This window comes from Aotus nancymaae, unplaced genomic scaffold (assembly GCF_030222135.1).
Source record: "Aotus nancymaae isolate 86718 unplaced genomic scaffold, 86718_ANA_hifiasm-v0.15.2.pri h1tg000002l, whole genome shotgun sequence".
Lineage (NCBI taxonomy): Eukaryota > Metazoa > Chordata > Mammalia > Primates > Aotidae > Aotus > Aotus nancymaae.
Genome location: NW_026988413.1, coordinates 34899391 through 34918811, shown reverse-complemented (window position 1 = coordinate 34918811; position 19421 = coordinate 34899391).

The window sequence follows — 19421 nt, the reverse complement described above, 5'->3', positions numbered from 1 at the left end:
ATATCCAACATTAATTTGGGGAAATTCTCAGTTGTTATTGTTCTAAATATTTCTTCTGTCTTCTAATTTTGGTATTCCCATTCAACATATGTTATACCTTTTGTTGTTATCCTACACTTCTGCAATATTCCGTTCTTTTTTCTTTTTCAGTCTTTTGCTCTATGTTTTTCAGTTTGGGAAATTTCTACTGAGACATCCTCAAGCACAGAAATTTTTTCTTCTGCAGTGTTCAATCTGCTAATAAGCCCATCAAAAGTATTTTCATTTCTGTTACAGTACATGTTTTAAAAAATCTCTAGCATTTCTTTTTGGCTATTTCTTTGAATTTCCATCTCTGCTTACATTTGCCATCTGGTTCTTGCGTGCTGTCTACTTTATTCATTAGAACACTTAGCATATTAATCATTGTTATTTTAAATTACCAGTGTGATAACTACAACATTTTTGCATATATGAGTCTTGTTCTGAAGTTTGCTCTGTCTCTTCACATTGGGTTTTTCTGCTTTGCAGGGTTTATTCTTTCCTTTTTTTTTTTTTTTTTTTCTTTTTTGGCAGGTCTTGTTAAGAAGCACAGAATGCTCTGGCATATTTCAAATTATTCCATTTCTCCTCCCCATGTCAGAAGCATGATGGAATCTTTTTTCTCTTATTTGTTCTGAGAATTATGTTGAACTCCTGGAGGCAACACTTACAAATTTGTTGGGGCCCTTCTATGACAGTCTCATTGTAGTTTTTAATTTTCAGAGTTGTCCAATTTGAGCCCACAGCAATTTTCAATTACAATTTAGGCTTCTCAAACCCAGCATTGATTCCCAGGAAGACTGCTGCTTGTGGTCTTCTGCTGTGGTAAATTTTCATTTTTACATTTGACTCTCTCTTCAACTTTTAGGGCAGCAATTTTCCCTGCATCCTCACTTCTTTTATAGATTTTTGATTTTTCAACTTGTCCAGCATTTTACTTGATAGGATAGAGTGGCAACATCTGAGCTTCTTGCTGCTAGGACAAAACCAGAAATACTTTCAAGTAAGTTCACTCTAAGTAGCTTGAAGGTGAGTTTGTTCACCCAGTCAACAAAGCAGGTTATAAGCACTGTAATCTAATTTTCTCCACATTTTAGAAGTTTGGTCTAGTTCATAGTATTGAGTTCATCTTTTCAGCTAGTGTCAGATAGGTTATATTTCAAAGAGTACTTTTGGCATTACTCAATCTCATTATACCAAGATCTTAAAGTAAAACTTAGGTCATTTACCCCCCTAAGTACCCCATACTTTTGTGTTAATGCAGATGGGATATCCAGTCATTTCATTAAAGGGTAAAAGGGACTTTGCGATAATGTTTTTGAGGCTAAATGTATAAACTTAATTGTCTTATAAAAGCTTTTAAAATCAATTTATCTTACTTAAATGTGAAATTTCACTCGTTTAGAAAGCATTTTTCCATTCCTCCTTGTTTTTGCTTAAGAATTGGTACTTCTTTTTTTTTGGAGACAGAGTCTTGCTCTGTCGCCAGGCACCAGGATGGAGTGCAGTGGTGCGATCTTGGCTCACTGCAACCTCATCCTGCAATTCTCCTGCCTCAGCCTCCAGAGTAGCTTGGACTACAGGCGCACGCCACCACGCCCAGCTAATTTTTGTATTTTTAGTAGAGATGAGGTTTCACCATGTTGGCCAGGATGGTCTCGATCTCTTGACCTTGAGATCTGCCTGCCTCGGCCTCCCAAAGTGCTGGGATTACAGGCACCCTGCCAAAAATTGGTACATTTTTTTAAAGGCATCCTGCATCTTCAAATTTAAAAAAAAATTGTGATAAAATTGTTTAGGAGATTTAATTTTAAATTTCTAAAATATTATTACATATTAAGGTTCTGAATGAACTGTTTGCCATATTTTTAGAAAAATAGAATAAAATTAGAATTGAAACTTTAATAATCATAACATCATTTGTTCTGTGTCATCTCCTCTTCCCTCTTCCCTCAAAAAGATTTGCCAATCTTTTGGACTTTACATTTATGATTTAAAATTGTTTGAGGTGTCTAAAGAATATGGTCCCTTCATCAAGATTAATAAATATGACTGAGTTCAAGGCACCACTGGTTTACTTGGCTCCATTAATGGAGTAAAGATCCACTCACTTAGTCCATTCATGGAATTGGGACAGATTTAGCATAACTATAAACTCTTATGAGGAAGATTATGAAATGACCATGAAAATGAAACAACTTCCACATAAAGGCAGAACAAAAAAATCTAAACTTTTTAGTATGGAGTGATAAAGCTCAGAGGTCATGTAAGTAAATTCCTGGCCTTTGATATTAACTTCCTTCCTTAAGAAAAGGGATCTTCTAAGGACAGGAAAGAAAGAATCCCCTCTTCTTTTCTGCATCATCCTGTCAGGCCCTCTAAGAATGAAATATTCTTCTGGTGTCCTAGTCAGGCCAGAAAGTGTGAACTTCTTGGAATAAAAAAAAAAAAAAAAAAGATTATTCTCAACTTCACAAGAAGAAAGCTCATAGTTTTAGCCATATGAATTTCTATCTCAAAGGAGAAAAGGTCTTGGGTCATTCTTACCTTCTCTTGTGTTCTCAACAAGCTATCCCTGGCCTTCATCTGCCCTTTTTCTGCAGTATACCTGAGCCATTTCCTTACATCTTACATAGGACAGTTGTCAGTCTTAGATGGATTTCAGGTGCTCCTGGCAACAGTCACCTCCTTCATTTTACATTCTGCCCAGTATTGCCTAACCATGTAAGTAAGGCTCCTGACATGAGCAGTTTTTCACTGTTTCACACCGTCACCTACCTCTGGTACCCACTTTGACAGTGTGTAGGTAGGATGTTTGGTAGTATTCAGCCAGTTCATGCCAGATAAGAACCAAGTACATAAATGTATATGAATATAAATAGTGTGAATTTGGACTTAAGATCCAGAATGTAGGCATTCTTGAGGCCCAAAGGAGATAACACTTAAACAATAATACCATCCTTAGCTATAACCTATAACAAATAAAATAATCACTACTTTACACATTCAGTAGTAAATAATAAAGTTATTGCTTTAACATTTTGTCCAAAAGGAGCTTTATATTTGTATGTACATTCAGAAGGGTTTTTATTAAATTTATGGTTAAAACACATATAATGATTGTTAAAGGGAAATGAAAAGGTTCCAAAAATATTTCTGAATTTATGAAGAATTGCTGTCATCTCTGTAAACCTTCTCTTAAGCCTCATGTGAGATGGAATTTTGGCCTGCATTAATCACGACTCTTACCCACATGAAACGCTTCATTTCTCATGAGTCCATATATCAAACAACTGGAGAGGCTGATAGTGCTGGAACTAATACCTTAGGTGTCTGATAGAACAGACAGTCACACAGAACAGACACTCTTATCAGCATAACACTGCCAAGGACCTGAGTGTGTTTTTTCCATGAGATACCTAAAAGGAGTAATCAGAGACCAGAATAGAAAATATCCTGTTCACATTGTCTTTCAAAACTTATTATAGGAACTGGGGCACTCTCATCTCTGTAAACAGAGGTGAAATTGCTATACTCATTTTGGGCCTTGATTCAATTACTTTACCCGAGAAGAAGCACCAATGTCATCATACAATGATATTGTGATTGATTTCCAAGAAATATAAAAAGAGAAAATAGAAAAACCTTCAAGCATTGAGTCAAACAGTTATCTGTGGCACAGTACTAATCTCTGGACTATGTCAAAGTCTTATGTGGTACGTGAAAAAATAAAATATCAGGACCCCATTCACTGTGCCAAAAGGAGAACATGAAGCTGAAAGCTGAGTCATGTAAGAAATTGTCTTTTGTTTTGTTCCTATGCAGATAGCTACACAGAAAAAAAGGCCAATATCTCCACAGGTAGCTACTCTGCGTTCACCTTATCTTACTCAATGCCAGAAGACGAATACATAATTGACTATTTCTCTACCTGCTCCTTTTCTCTGGCAACATGTGGATTCATTAATGTGACCATATCCTCCATCTTTTCCCTGTAGCCCACTTTTTCCCATTAAATATCGAAGCTTTCAAAATAATCTTTGGGGAAACGCATAGATCACAAACTGTTTCTGTGATTCTGTGTTCCTTTCTTCTGGGCATGTACTTAACCTTGGCAAAATAAACTTCCAAATAGATTGAGACCTGTTTCAGATACTTTTTGGTGTACATGTATATATTACATACTGCATACGATTTTGTGATATGTATGTGTGTGTATGTATATAATGTACATACATAAAATATGTATAGTATATACAGTAGTATATATTTATATTTTACAAAAGAACGTTATAGAGAATTCTAATCATTATAACAGTTGGTAGATTTTATCGTCCTTTTAAACTACTAGCATAGACATTTAAAAATAACATCAATTTACTTTTTCTGAAGTTCAGTATGCCCTTTATATGGAACAGAGACCTTTTATTACAAATATTAGAATATTTTTATTTGTTTGGGTTGTTTTTATTAAACTTAAACTACGTTGAGAAATTCACTTTTGACTTCATACATCTTTGAATATTAAAATGATTGTGTCACTTTTATTATTAGCAAAAACAGATTTCCATTTTGAAAGTGAAAACCAATGCATTCTTACAAACTAAATAGGAGAGAATTTGACATCTTCCTGTTAGGAAGAGTGTCTAATCTGTATTAGACAGATGTGAGAAACAGAAGGACAAAATGTAAGAATTAAAATATCTCAGTTTGTGAGTGTCCAAATATGTCAAAAAACTATCTGCCCTTTCTGATGGTTGATTTCCTACTTATACATATAGTAATTTGTTTTCTTTAGAATATTATGCCTTAATTTTCAGAACAGAATGACTCATGCAGAAACTTCTGTTAATTAGGACTTAAAAGTCATTGGATTATAGTTTTATGCAATGTGATAAAAAATGGCCAAGAGCCTAGGGATACATGACTATTTATCCATCAATCACAATATTTGTAGTTAAATTCTCCAATTTGACTTAATATGAGGAGGTAATGTCACATGGCTATTTACATTTAAATCATTGATAACATGGTGTTTCTTAAGATTTAAAAGGATTTGGATTGAATTGGAAAAAAAAGTTAAGTTTGTTAAAGGTATGTAGGCTATTTATTTTCCTCTCAGAAGATAATTTGGAGAAGTCATGGCTTTAAGAAATTTGTTTTGATGTCTTATGAAGGCACCAGGTTCAGGTTTCAGTGAGAAAGGACATTGTGTGTGTGTGTGTGTGTGTGTGTTTGTTTGTGTTTTTTTTGTTTGTTTGGTTTTTTTTTTTTTTTTTTTTGGTGTGTTGTGTCTTTGGATTTGTTAATTTTCTAGTCAGAGCTTTTAGCCAGGAAAGAAAAAGTTCTATGCTTTTTGGGAAAAATACAAAAGATAGTGTTTCTCATTCAGTTATATATACTTGAGTGAAATTGTTCAGGATGTAAAATATATCTTAAGAAATGAAGCCAGGTGCAGTGGCTCATGCCTGGTAATTTCAGCAATCTGGGAGACTGAGGCAGGAGGATCGAACCCAGGAGATCACGACCAGGCTGGACAACATGGCGGCGATTGGTCTACTAAATAAGTAAATAACCAGGTATGGTAGTGCATGACTGTAGTGCACTGAGATGGGAGGATTGCATGAGCCCAGGAATTTGAGGCTTCAGTGAGCTATGATTGCACTACTGTACACCAGCCTGGGTGACAGAGCAAGACCTTGTGTCTAAGAAGAAAAAAAAAAAAAAAAAGCAGTGCATATAGAAATGGAATTTACTTTGCCAGTCTTAACATTTTCCATGTTGATCCTCTATTCATATTCTTTCTTACACATCAAAATAGTGTTCATTTAGATGCTGCTTCAAAAAATGAATGCTTATTAATAACTTTTATAGGAATAATAATATTTACCCTTTGCGATTTATTTTCTGTAAATGGCATAAAGAATTTAGCTTATAAATGACAAACGTACATTTTTATAACATCAAAAAAGCTTGTCAGTTGTATTAAATAAGAAGTATTAAGAAGAAACAGGTTCTGTATCAAATAATCTATTCAGAGAAACATTTAGTGATCCAAGCATTTTTATTTACCTTAATTTTCAAAATACTTTTGTGGATAATATTGGTTGATATTATTTTAGTTTACATATTACCCATTATAAAACAAACCACTATACTAAGGTTAACATGCTCAAATGAAGAAAGAGATCAACATGCTAAGAGTTTATCAAAAATTTATTATTAAAACAATGTGTCCCACTGAACTGATAGATATTCCCCGCAAAATGTTTTCTGACTTAAAAAAAGTAGAATTGGCCATGTATGGTGGCTCACACATGTAATTTCAGCATTTTGGGAGGATGAGGTAGGAGGATTGCTTGAGTCCAGGAGTTCGAGACCAGCCTAAACAAATAGTGAGAGCTTTGTCTCTAAAAAATAAAAATAAAAAATTTAAAAAGTTGAATACATACATAAGTAAGGAAATCAACTGAAGAAAATGACAGACTAAAGATAAAACATATATGAAATGCCAATTTTGTATAGTGTCTCTTTGTTTAGAATTAGGGGTTGCAGAACTTTATTTAAAACATTTATTAAGAAAAGTTTAAAATGCTGTTTGTTTTTGTTGTTTTAATGAATATTGAATGGATGGAAAGAATGTTTATAAAATGTGTGTAAAGTATAAAGAATTATAATACAATGAATACTTGTGTTCCCATCACCCAGTTAAAAACATAATCATAACTTTGAACTCTCCTGGGTTCTAATTAAATCCCAGTCCTATCTCTCTTAGAAGTAAATACTACTCTGTATGTGATACTTTTCATTACCTTACATTTCCATTGGCACTTTTTGTTTTTTTCATGTGAATTGGAATTATTGTCTGGTGTCATTTGCTTTAAGTGTGAAGAAATTCCTTTAGTATCTGTTGTAAGGCAGGTCTGATAACAATAAATACTGTTTTTGGTTATCTGGCAATGTCTATATTTGCTTCTTTTATAAAAAATAGTTTTGCTGAATATGGGATTCTTAGCTGACAATTATTTTACTTTCAGCTCCTTGAATATCTTATCCCACTGCCTTTTAACTTTTGTTGTTTCTAATAAAAAGTCACCTATTAACGTTACTTGTTCCCTATTATGTGATGAGTTGTTTTTCTCCTGTACTTTCAAGATTTGCTCTTGGTCTTTCAAGATTTTGGTTAGAATATGTCTGAATATGGATCCCCACACTTAGCATATACTTGGAATTTGTGCTTCTTTTTACTTGTACATATTAATGCATTTCATCGAATTTGGGGTTTTTATCCATTATTTATTTGAATATTTTTTCTGTCTCTTGTGGTACTTTCATGATTTGTGTCACAGTGCACTTAACAGTTTCCTCCATTTCTCTGAAGTTCTGCTCATGTTTCTTCATTCATTAGTCTCTTTATTCTTTATATTACAGAATTTCTATCTTCTTGATTGATCCTCAAGTTTATTATTTCTTCTGTCAGATCAAGTCTACTATTGAGCCCCATTAGTGAATTTTTTTATGCCAACTACTTTTTTTTAAATCCCAGAATTTCTATTTGGTTCTTTAAAATAATTCATTTATGAACATTCTTTACTTAAAGAGACATTGTCATCATATCGTCCATTAATTCTTATAAGCATCATTTGTTTTGGTTCATTGGCTATATCTTTAATAATTGATTTGAAGTTATTTCCTGCTAGATCCACCATCTGTTCTCCTTAAAAAAACAATTTCTATTGCCTGTTTTATTTTTTGTACCTAGAACACATTTCCCTGTTTCTTTGCATGCATCTTAATTCTTTGTTAAAATCTGAACATTTTTGATAGTATATATAAAAACTGGACACTGATTCCCACTCAGCCACCCTCCTTAAGGTTGTTTTTGTTATTGTTTGGTTGGTTATTTGTTCTATGACTTGGCTGAACTAATTATTTATTTTCTCCTGCTATCTGCAACCTTCCAATGACTGGGGCTGAGATTTTTTTTCTCTTGTTTTTATCTTTTGGTCTGGTTGTTTAGGGATTGCCCCTGTACTGGCATAAGCCACTTACTGGTTAAAGGCTCTGCTTAAGCATCCTTAGCCAGTTATATTCTTACCCTTTATCATTGGATACATATGTGTGGCTTGGGATCTGCTATTGGAGTTCTGGGATTTTGGATATTTGTGCCGTGTTTTTTCAGGGACCAATATCTTGGAGGTTGCTGCTTTGACTATTGCACAGAGGCCATAGCCTTGGGTGTGTATACATTCTTTTAGACTGCTGAGAATGGTGATGATTTCATTCTTAAGCCTGACATTCTAAGAGATGCCTTTGGTTCAGAGTGAATTATTGTCTCATCAGTGTTTTGTTGAGGTTATATTTAAGCCCTATGTGCCAGTGAGACTTCTTCCCTGTGTTAATGGGAACTAGGAGACTGAAATGGCTTTTCAGAACTGTACCAAATTGAAACAAGTGTATTAGGGCTTCATATCACAACATCACTCAAACCTTGGCTATTTATTGCCCCCTGGAGTAGTAGTGATGACTGACCATATTGAACCACCTGCATCTGAAGTTTACTCTGGCTCTGTTCTTGCCTAAACCTTGATATTATATATATCTTAGAATAAATTGCTGCTGCGTTCATCCAATCTCATGATTTGATGGGTCTGAATAAATCCAGCCCATGATGTCCATATACTCTGTCCACATGTTCTCCATTATGAGTTTCAAGTTTGAGAACTGACTGAGGCCCAGGAACAGGTACAAAAATAAAGACTTTTTATGGTAGAGCTGCTCTTATGCTCCTGATAACCATTTCTTAATTTTTTTAATTATAAAAATCAATAGCTTTATATTCATCTTGCCTCTAGAAACATCATGATCTATTATCAGTTACCATAGCTCTTTTTAGGTTGGGACCCTCTGGCAGCCACTCCAAATTTGCCCCTTATTAAAATAACTGTGTCTAATTTGTTTCTAGCATACAAATGCTGCTACCTGTCCTCTGTTATTTCAGAATCCTATTATTCCTATTGCTATCATGAATCTCAGTTCCAAAACTGCAATTTCTTTCGACATAATACAATTGCAACTAAAGCTTCATCAATGCTATCAGGATCCCTACAGTCAGAATAGTCCTTCAAAACTATCTCTAATTGAGGCAGGGGGATGGGTCTTTGAATACGTATATCAGCCAGTTATTGATGTAGCTGCCTACTGGGAAGGGGCATAAACTTGAGCGAGGCAATTCTCTGCAGCAAAGGGCAATTTGTAAAAGGGATAGAGCCATGAGCTGTGGAAGCTAATATTCACAGCAGTTGTGGATGGGTGTATTAGTCCCTATATTAGTCATGATTCTCCAGAGAGAACCAATAGAATATAGACATAGATAAATGAGAAGGGATTTATTAGGAAAATTGGCCCACATGGTTATGGAGGCTGGAAGTCCTATGATAGGCTGCATGAGAGCTGGAGAATGAAGGAAACCCAGAATGTTGCTCAGCCCAAGTCTGGAGGCCTCAAAATCAAGGAAGCCTCCAGTTCTGAGAAACTAGGTAGTTGCTGGTGCAAGTCCCAAGTGCAAAGACTAGAGAACCTAGTGTTCTGATGTCCAAGGGAAAAGAAGGGTGTCCCAGCTCCAAGAGAAAAAGCAAATTTTCCAATCCTCTTTCTGTTCCATTGGGTCCCCAGTCAATAATATGATATCCATCAACTTTAAGAGCAGATCTTCCCCACTCAGTGCACTGACTCACAATAAAATCTTCTTCGAAAACGTTTTCACAGATTCACCCAGAAATAATGCTTTACCGACTATCTAGATATCCTTAATCCAATCAACACCTAAAATTAACTATCATGGCCCTAAAGAGCAGATGCAGGTGAAGCATCAGAGTAGCTACTACACCTTCCAATCTATGAACATGGAATATCTGTTTATTTATTTTAAATATCCTTTAATGTCTCTTAATCAGAAATTTCTATAAAAATCTGCCCTGGCTAGTTTTTCTAGGATAATATTTATTAGAGTTGCTAATGATGGGCGCTACTGTCTTTATTTTGACTATGAAGTACATATTTTCAATTAATTTTTGCTATTGATTGTTATTGCAATGTTTGATGTAAGATTTTTTTAAAAATATACTTTATCTTTTCTATTCTTAATTCATTAAGGAAGTTACTATGAATGAATATTGAATATCAAATATCATTAAGACATATGGATTTAATTTGCTAGTATTTTGTTTGAGATTTTTACATTCCTATTTAACAAGTGAAATGATCCTAATGTTTTCCTTATTCACACTGCCCTTATCAAATTTTAACCCATCATGCTAGCATCAGAAAATAAGATGTAATCAACTTCTTTTTTTCTATACTTTGCAACTGTCTGTGTAAATCTGCAATTGTTTATTGAATGTATGGTAGGACTCAGATTAATCTATCTGGGGCTATTCTACCATTCATGGGCATTTAGGTTGATTCCATGTCTTTTACTATTGTAAATAGTGCTGCAATGAACATATGCAAAAGAAATCAGCCATCATTCTAATTGTCAATCCTTTGAAGATGGTTTTCTTTTCTTTTCTGGCTGCTTTTAAAATTTCTTTATCTTTCATGTACTTCATATTAACAATAATTATCTGCAAGAAGTGTTCTTTTATTTACCTGATATTTATTCAATTCAACCAAAGATAAATTTGTGGTTTTTGGTGTGTCTTAAACCTTATATTATTCATAAGTTCCAGAAAATCCTCTACCATTAACTTTTCAAATGTTATATCTGTTTCGTTTTTATTCTGCTTCCTCTCTAAATTTTTGCATGATGAGTATCTTTCATGTCACCTCTTTTTATATTTTTCTCTCTTTGCTGTATTCCAGTTGATTTCTTCAGATTTACCTTTTAATTCATTCATTCTCTTCAGTTACTGTCTCTTTCATTTCTGGATATTAAATTTTATTTACTGAAAGATACGCTCAAATTTTGCATAGATTCTTGCTATTTATTCATCTTTCAAAACATTCTTTTATTTCTGCAAACTTGTTAAAAATAATTCTATATTCTCTATTTGATAATATGTCATGAGTCTTTGCTGGTCTCATTCTATAGTATATAATTTCTCTAAGTTCTTAGACATGGTGCCTTTTCCCAGTTTGTTTGTGAATTTTTACTGTGATATCATACCACATAACATTATTTGTGAGAATTTTTGAAGTCTGGTGCATATCTTATTGAAGATTTTATGTTGGGTTCTTCTAAGCACTTAGAAGCATTAACCTGGGACCAACTCATATTAAATTTGTGACCCAAGGCTCTTCAAACACTTAAATCAATGGGAATTCAGGCCAAAAATATGCCACAAAGTTGAATTTTTTATTCGACCTGCTGTAATGTTGAATTTACATTGCACATTTTCTAGGACAGATGTTTTCTTCTTAATTTATCACCAGAGTTTTAGAGAAGCAACTTTTGTTAGAATCCTTGGCACTTTTACGGGTCTAGCAAAATGGTTGTGGCATATTTATTTCTTGTTTACTCTTATAATGTGGTGGCTTTATGTGGAAACATTGCTTCCTAACTTTGTCATGCCCTGAGTTTATCAGCTAGTTCTTTTTGACCTCTCCTATATCCTGAATGGTCATTAAATAAAAGATCAAGTTCAGAAAGTCTATCAAATATCCTCATGATGAATGCTAGCTTTAAGTATTTGAGTTCCCACTTTAACTTGGATTTTGGTCTCTGAGTTTTCCTTTCTAAATGCCAAGTCACTGGCAGAATTAAGAGCATATTTAAAAATAATTTATCCAGCTCTTTAATTTTCAGTACAGAAGGTGATTGATATATCTAGTCTATCATACTGCTAGACATGAAAATTTCAGACATGGTTTTTAGATTGGGCATTAAAATGATAAATACCCGCTTTAACGTTATCATTAAGAACCTTCTGCTACTCTTTCCTTCTGACAAAACAAGCACTGTCAGACCATCACCTGTGTCTGTGAAAGCTTTTGAGGAAGTAGACACTAGGACAGAATTAGAAGTGCCAGAAATTTACTGGGAAAAATGCTTGGGAAGAGGAACCAGGAGCAGGTAGAGAGAGTCTTCAGACACAAGACATGCCTGCCACTTGTGAAAAGAGAGGAAAGGATGATTTGATAAGAAGTTCAGACTGCATTATAGATCTTAGAAAGTCCCAGCCAGGCCAAGGGGGATCACTGGAGCAATAGTTCCTCCATTAGAGGAGTCCTGTCTTGGACAGAAATGGCCACTATGCTTAGTCAATAGCTGGAGATGTCTTGGAGAGAGCAGGGTCTCGCATCCAAGATGCAGCAGATCTTGATGGTGCAGCTGCTGGATGCTGCGAGCTAACTGTACTCCTCACAGCAGGTTCTCTCTTCCAGAGAAATACGAAGAGTGCACCTCCCTGGCAGTAGTAATTTCATGTTATCTCATGGGGCTTGTACTGTTTCTTCTCTGCATCATTTTACTGGGATAGTTTAGGTAGTTTCTATTCCAAATACCTCATATTTAAAATTCACTGAACAATCCTCCCTTCTCTGTGTATCCTTACCCTCAGGTGTCCACTGCATTATGTCACTGTAGCCATATGAAACTGCAAAATCATTTTTATTAGCATACAAGGAACTCTGAATTCAACCTATATTCTTACTAGGAAATGAAGAAGTGCCGAATGTGCTATTACTATGGTAAAGTTTCAGAATGCTAATAGATCTCTCTCTGACTTTTTCTCCTATCCTTTCTATTATAAACTGCAAAAAAAAAATAATCCTTGGCATCATGAATTGTTCTTGCTAATCAAGCTATTTTCATTCTCAGGTCTTTCTCATCTTTCTCTCATGAAAGAATGTTAAATAAATTTTTTATTCTTGTCCTAGAATTCAAGCTAAGACCTGAAAGGCTAAGTGTTTTCAGACAACCATCCTTTCTAGTCTCTTGGTTCATATAAGAAGAGGGAAAGGGATCAGTCCTGATGACAGGCTAGTTCTCCCTTTCTCCTCAGAGAATGAGGAGAAAAGAATGAAAATAGAACAGCAGAGAGAAAGGCTGGCATCTCATGATGTCAATTTCCTTTTTGTCTTATTTTATAATGGCTGCTGAGTAAGGAATAGCCTCAGCTTACTGATGTTAGAAAGTGATCATTCTTGCCTTGCAGAAGGATTCCTCCTCATTGATCTGGCACTTTGGCCTCAGTTTGAAATGGAATTTGCCTGCAGCTACATTAGCATAATAAAATGCAGCAAATTCATGGTCTCCTTCTGGCACTTTTCCCGCAGTATTTGTAGAATACTAGAAACTAGTTTTTACACACTCATTATACCTGCCTAAAAATCTTCAGACCATCATCAACCTCCAGAGATCTGAGAGAAGAAATTTAAGTTGTTTCCATCCCCCTGACCCCCAATATGCCATAAAACAGGTTAAGAAAACCTTACGGGTCTGGCACCACAGCTCACACATGTAATCTCAGCACCTGGGAGACTAGGCAAGGGGGATTACTTAAGGTAAGGAGTTCAAGACCAGCCGGGGCAACATGGAGAAACACCATATCTACAAAAAACACAAAAATTAGCTGGGAGTGGTGGCACACGCCTGTAGTCCCAGCTACTCAGGAGGCTCAGGTGAGAGGATCACCTAAGCCTAGGGAGGTCAAGGCTACAGTGAGCTGTGATTGTGCCACTGCACTCCAGCCTGGATGACAGAGTAAGACCCTGTCTCCAAACAAAAACAAAAAAAGAAAAAAAAGAAAAGAAAGAAAAACTTACTGCTTAATGTCATGGGTCAACTAATATAACAAAATTGTAAATATTGTCTCTCAGAACTAGTCATTGGACAAGTAGAGTTGATCACAGTTACACAGTAAATCACTTTTGGCAACAAGTCAATTTTTGTTCTCTCTCCATTCATGAAAACACAAATCCTAACTTCATTATATCCTATAGCAATTAGATACTTCTAATAATTTCCAGCTAAATTAGTTCAGAAGCCTAAATTCTATTTTAATCACAGAGTGATTTAAAATTCTCATTCTTTAGAGTTTTGGTTTCAAATGTCAAACCAATTAAATGAGTCATTTTAGATAGTTGTTTCTATTCATTATTAAATAATTGTCTTTAATCTATAACTCCTTGCAAAGTATTTTTCCTGATTACTTGCCATGCAGTAGCTATTTTAAAATCTAAAGCATTTTTCTAGTTGGCATTTTTAATGCATTAAAACCTCTTGCTGATTGTGTTTAAGTTTTAAAATACAACATTTCACCTCATTTTCTTGTGTTTAAGTTTTAAAATACAACATTTCACCTCATTTTCTTATGCTTTCAAGACCAGTGTCTGTACAGAAAAGAACTCTGAGGAAAAAAAAAAAGACTTTTGCTTTATTAATTTGGTTTTCCTTTTGGAAACTATATAATTGTTATTTCTATTTATTTTCTTTTATTTTCATATGGTCACTAAAAATTTTCAAGTGTCAGTAAAGTAGCTAAATGTCCATTAAATGAACTTATCCCTACTTTAAACTGCTTGCAATTGAAAAATGAAAAAAAGAAAAGTATTCATGTGGAAATGAGTCTTTGACCAAAAAATAAAATGTACATGTTTTCTAGGAATGCCCAAACTCCATTTTCACTATGGGTATTCTTTCTATGTAATAGAAAATTTCATTAAAAATTTAAAAATGAAATATTTTAAAAATTTTTTCTCATATTAATTGATCACCCTCAAATTCCATGTGCCACAAAATCTGTTTAGGGTCAAGGTCCATCAGCTTAATTTCAGGTAAAAATTGCTCTCTTCCTATTTCACTCTTTAAATGGGCAAATGTAGAGAGTTGGATATTACCAAGTGATGGTGCATGTGTGAGTGAAAGGAAATTGTCCTGAACCGCTGGTGATTTAGCTGAGAGAAGCTTGGATGGGTTCTCCAAAGACCAATGATGATAATGTGTGATGAAATGAAGGGTATAATTAATCCAGCTCTCTGCACGTGAGTTCCAAAACAAATGAAATTATAAAATGAATATAAAAAAGTTACTAATAGAAATATAAAAGAAGAATATTCCATATTTTACTTCTTTCTTTCACGTGTTATAAGTGCTGATATTTTACTGGTACATGCATATCACTTAGTATGTTAGCTGGGCATGATGAGGGCCACCATGGCCAAAGTTAATATACCTTAGCTGTGCAGTTCAAAAATACTGCTTTCTAAGTTTAGGGGAATTCTAAATTTATAGATTTATACATTTTGAGAAAATAACCCAGAAGAAAGAATTATATAAATAAACAGTACAGTTAATTATTAAATATATATTTGCTATAAAATATTAGAATATTTATGTGTCTTTGAACCAAATGTAGTTTAAGACACATCTCCTGTTGGCTTCTCACCCACCTTTTCTAAACTTTGAAGTCCATCATTAGTGGACTGGATATTAAAATTGGTAAAATCAGGTTAGTTGGAAGTTCATATATTCTAATTTTTCAAATACTCCGCATTGTCACAAGCAATCTATTTGTGTCTTCATAATTCCTGTCTTTCAGCAGAAGAGACTGGATGAATGTCTGCACTCTCTCTTCAAAAAAGGGAGAGTGAGTCCTAATTCCTGATGTGAAGCAAAGAGTGGTTTGTCCACACCATCTCACGTCAGTTTATTTGTTGTGACTTGCAAGGAAATTAGACCCACAACCTAGCTTGATTCTGAAATAAGTACTGGAGTCTTTCCCAGATTGATAGTAAATATATACATAGTACAATAAATATAGACACGTATCACTTGGGGGCCAAATGTCATGCTTAAATTGAAAGGTTTAGATCCATAAGAGAATTTTGAATTCTCTTATTATATCCCAATTATTGCTAACAGTTTGTAAACCACATATCTACTGTCATCATGAGCCAATATTTATTGTTACACCTGCTATGTATGCAGGGGAACAAAAAAATATCAATAGGTTTATTTACCTACTTAAAGTATTGTTATGTTGTGAAATGTCTATAATTCAGCAGAAAGTTTAGTCAATAGGGAAAGAATAAGGTCTTCTTACAATACTTACTAATCTCATAACAGTCTGATTCAAGGTTATTTTTGCAAAGGTACTCACATTTGTTACTGCATTTGTTATTAAGATTGCCTATGTTTGCTCAATTCAGTGACTTCCATGCTATCATATAAATCAAATAAAATGTGTAATTTTTCCAGGTAATCAGATATTTTTATATATCTATAAATATTTTATCTTCGTCTTTAAAAATAGTAACAACTTAGGAATTATTTATAAATTCAGAATATATTTTAAGATGAATGTGCTTCAGATGTGGTTATATGTCAAGGCATACTATATGTCCGTCAGTATATTATGTGTAGAATGAGCTACTCTTGTCAAATAGATATGACCTCTGGTAAAATAATTCAAAAACAGCACACATTATAATATATTAAAATAATCATGTATCTGAAACTTTCCTTCTCCAGACTGAAGTTTCTGAAAGTCAAGGACTGTGTTTTAGACATATTTTAATAGCCTCTAGCATAGTGTCTGACACTTGGTAGATGCCCTAGAGAGATTGGTACAATTAATGAATGAAATGTGTAATCTGATTGAGATGACAAACCTAAATGTTAAAAATCAAAAACTCAAAGAAATAACAAGCTTTGTGGCACAAAATCACTAAAAAGGAGAGATAGTATGGAGTAGATTGATCTAAGATTTCATAAACATGTTAGTTTTGGAATAGAACTGAGAAAGATTGTTGGGTTTAGGGAGGGGATGAACAAAAGGAAAGATGTTTCATATGGACGACTTTCTTAGTGAATCAGCAATAAGCAAGAGAAGAAAGACATGAATTGAAAAATATCTGGCATATAATTGAGTGAAGGAGCATGTTGTGTTTGGACAGCAAAGTGACTAGTCAGTAACTGGGCAGTAATAAAGTATAAAATGAGCAGGACTAGATTATCCATGTCCCTGAAATTTGGATAGAAGAATGTAAATGTTATATAATAGAGTAGGGAGACATTGTGTATGGTGAGGTTGACATCAACCCATCAATCAGTCAATCATTCTAAGTTTCTTATGTTCAGCATTGTGTACTTCAGGTAGATTTGCCAGTCATCAAAATGAAAGATAGGGTTAGGGGAGAAACTAAAGCCCCATAATTCATTTTGGAAAAGATTAGCTGAATTTATGCAGATACAAGGTAATCAGAGTGTTGGAAAATTAAGGATAAAGGTTGCATTAGTGACAGGTTTCAGAGCAGACAAATAATATTTGATCTAGTGACAGATTGTTGATTGGGTATAATGAAAGGAAAAAAATGAAAGAGACTTCAAAACATGTGCACTATTTTAGAGTAAGAAAAATGCCAGGACTGACACAGTTTCTTAACTGCAGAAACTGTGTCTGTCTTGTTTCATTATATATTCCAAACACCTAGTGCAGCCCTCACACATAGCCGCACAGGTGTTTGTTGATTCAGTGAAATAACCAAATAAGTAGAGTATCTACCAGTTGCACAGTCCAGTACTCTGCATTGGAATGGGACCAATGCATATGTATATGACCCCTATGTGCACCAAACTGCATCTAATGAAGGAGGCAGATATGTATCCATGTTAGTATATACAAATGGATATGTATACATTTTTATATGTACATATATGAGGGAATGAATAAAAGGGATGGAAGGAGAAATGTTCCATAACACACGTATAGTTACAAACTGAATATTACTAGACACATGGCTGAATCAACACTTGATAATGTTTGTGTTTTGTTAAAACGTATACCAATCACTTCAATTTAATTATATTGTAGTGAGGAATCCAGAAATAAAATATGGTACTTGTACATAGGGCTTTGCATTTGTTGTCTAACATCTCCTCTCTAGCAAGGCAGGAGATAGAGATACAAGCAATTTATGGGAACTATAATTCTGCAAGGAAGCAGAAGAATGACAAAAAGTCAGGAATGTGGAAAGAATGACTCACTTGGAAAGGTCTGCACTGCAAACTGATTAAGGAAGGGAGACAGTACTGAAGTTTTATCTTAAGGACTGCATACAGTTATAATTGCTGGCAAAGTAGGGAGGGGACATTCTGGGCTGAGGAAGCTGCTTAAGCATGACCAGAGGAGAGAAATGAAGGTGCCATTTAAAGAGTGAACAAAGCTCCACAGAACATGGCAAGATATATTAGAAGTAAGCTTAGAAAGGCAGATGAGGTGGGTGGGGAATCAAAGCATTCAAAGACCTAGAAGATCAATCCAAAGAACTTAGCTCTTATTTTCAAGAAATAGTGGTTTGGAGAAAACAAGGGGAAAGGAAATTAACATTTACTGATCACTTGTCACATGCTAGAGACTACCTAGTATTTTTATATTATTTAATTGTTTTAATTGATAAGTGCTCAAGTCAAAACACAATCTAACCTTTCTGTAGATAACTCAACTCTGACCACTGTTTGAAGAGGGAACCAAAGAGATCAGAGACTATAAGCAAATTGAACAGTAAATTCTTACTAAGAAAAAAAAAAAAAATATATATATATATATATGTTTTGAAAAATTTATTATTATTTGTCAACCTCCTTCTAAAAGGCACAGTTCTATGATGATTACAACCTGACTAAATCACATGTTGGGTAAAATGTAAACTTAAATGTATAACATGTCAGGTTAATTGCAAAGGCGCTGTTGTTAAGTGAGCCTCTGAATCCTTGTGATCACTTGTTAGCAACACAGGTTTGAGTAATGATTTTAATGTCTCTAAGTCTGGCCCAGAGTGGTAGCTCACACCTGTAATCCCAGAACTTTGGGAGGCTAAGGCGGGTGAATCCCTTGAGCCCAGGAATTCAACACCAGCCTGGGCAACATGGCAAAACTCTGTCTTTACAAAGAATACAAAAAAGTTAGCTTGGTGTGGTGGTGTGCACCTGTAGTCACAGCTACCAGGAAGGCAGAAGTGGGAGGGTCTGTTGAGCCTAGGAGGTTGAGGCTGCAGAAAACCATGATCACATCACTGCACTCCAGCCTGGGTGATAGAGGGAGACCCTGTCTCAAAAAACAAAACAAAACAAAAAACAAAAAAAAAAACCCAAAGTGACAATGTTGCCATTCTATGGGTTTGAGTTTATACATTAATTACTGGAGACCTTGCTTGTAAAATGCATCTCAACACACCTGGCCAAGTTCTGGGTTGTTCACTCAAATGGGGCACACATTAGAGAGTGTTATTTTTACCATTAATTGCTTCAACATTTGATTAAAGCCAGTCACCCTCTAATCTGGTGCCACTCAAAGTGTCAGAACCCTATTCTTGTTCACCTGTCTTTCTTACCTCAGCACAATACTTGGCTCATATTCTGCTCAGTAGTTGTACTGAATGTTTGAAGCTATTGTAAT